The sequence below is a fragment of the Mus caroli genome, chromosome 1 (genome assembly GCF_900094665.2).
Source record: "Mus caroli chromosome 1, CAROLI_EIJ_v1.1, whole genome shotgun sequence".
NCBI lineage: Eukaryota > Metazoa > Chordata > Mammalia > Rodentia > Muridae > Mus > Mus caroli.
Genome location: NC_034570.1, coordinates 673765 through 675546, shown reverse-complemented (window position 1 = coordinate 675546; position 1782 = coordinate 673765). Strand labels below are relative to the sequence as shown.

General features: G+C 42.0%; 1 pseudogene; it reads left to right on the top strand.

Moving 5' to 3' along the window:
- The first annotated feature begins 1521 nt into the window (after positions 1-1521).
- LOC115032404 lies at positions 1522-1576 on the top strand (annotated as a pseudogene).
- Positions 1577-1782: the final 206 nt, after the last annotated feature.

Genomic DNA, 1782 nt, shown 5'->3' with positions numbered 1-1782 from the left:
CACGAATGCAAGTTGTACAACAGAGATAAGGGGTGTCTGTTTTTAGAAACTATAGAAACATAAATTTCCCCAGTTCCTCCACAGGACTAGCACTCTAGTCCTGAATGCTGGTAATAAGACAACACACACACACACACACACACACACACACACATCACTCAGGCATTGGAGGGAAGATTGCAAAGGACATTAGGACTTAAATGCCTGGTTTGGCATGGACATGGAAGGGACTGTATGACATGGTTTCCACCCCTGGAGCAGGGCCAGCAGGACATGTGTCTTCACAAGTGCTGATGGTTGCTGTGGGCATGGGGCTTGTTTGCATATTAATGTGCACTATTTGCTTGATTTTCCTTCTTTGGAAATGTTGCCAAGGTTATCAGGGAAATGTCCTCCCTGCCAAATCAGAAACCACATGAAGAGCATGAGTCTAAGAAGGAAGAATGTAAAATGGTCCTCAGTAAAATAATAAAAGCTGTGACTTTCAGGACAGCTCTTAAGGCTGTGGGAAATAACTTGGAAAACATGAGTTCATGAATGTATAAACAGGATTTCTCAATTATACAGAATATAAGAATACCCCACAAAGGGGAGGGAGAACTGGTTGAGACCATATTCAGAGGTTGAGGGATGGGGCTACCCACCAACCTCCAAAATTTTAACCCAGAATTGCTCCTGTCTAAAGGAAATACAGGGACAAAAAGTGGAGGAGAGACTGAAGGAAAGGTGGGGATCTATCCCACATGCAGACACCAAACCCACACCCTATTTCAGATGCCAAGAAGTGCTTGCTGACAGGAGCCTGATACAGTTGTCTTCTGAGAGGCTCTGCCAGATCCTGACCAATACAGATGTGGATTCTTGCAGCCAACCATCAGACTGAGCACAGAGCCCCAATGGACCAGTTAGGGGAAATACTGAAGGAGCTGAAGGGACCTTATCTGGTATCAATGGAAGGGGAAGTGCTTGGTCCTGTGAAGGCTTGATACCCCAGTGTAGAGGAATGCTAAGGTGGTGAGGTGGGTGTGTGTAGGTGGGTGATGGAGCACCCTCATAGAAGGAGGGTAATGGGGTGGGGGGATAGGATAAGAGGTATGCAGAGGGGAAACCGGGAAGGGGGATAACATTTGAAATGTAAATAAATAAAATATCCCATTTTAAAAGTAAAAAAAAAAAAAATCGATTCACTATGAATTGTATTAGTGGTTTCGATGACCTGAAAGAACAGAGATAAAACAAAACAAAACAAAACAAAACAAAACAAAACAAAACAAAACAAAACAAAACAAACAAACAAAAACTACAAGACTTATAGTTCAAATAATGAAGGAGTACCAGGGCAGAAACCCACACAGCTAAGCTTATTGTTTGTTTACAAAGGCAAGCAGATTCTGAGTTCAAGGTGAGCCTGAAACACATTGAACTTAGGTCCAGGCTTGGAGGTATATGCCTTCAAATTCCTAAGGGAGTAGCTTATGCAAATAAAAGATAAGATTTTGGCATGCAATTAATGAGTTTTCCGAATGCTCTTAGAATTTTTTCTAGTAGGTTTTCTGGCTTTGTTCAGGAAACCAAGGAGCTATCCAGAGAGCTTTTAGAATATTTCTAGCAGGTTTTCTGATTTGTTGGGAAAAATCCAAGGACTATTCAGAGAGCTACTACCACTCTTTTAGAATTTTTCTAGCAGGTTTTCTGACTTTGATTGGTGTACTGGCTAGTTTTGTGGGTCAACTTGACACAAGCTAGAGTTACCATGGAGAGAGGAGTTTCCCTTGAGGAAAT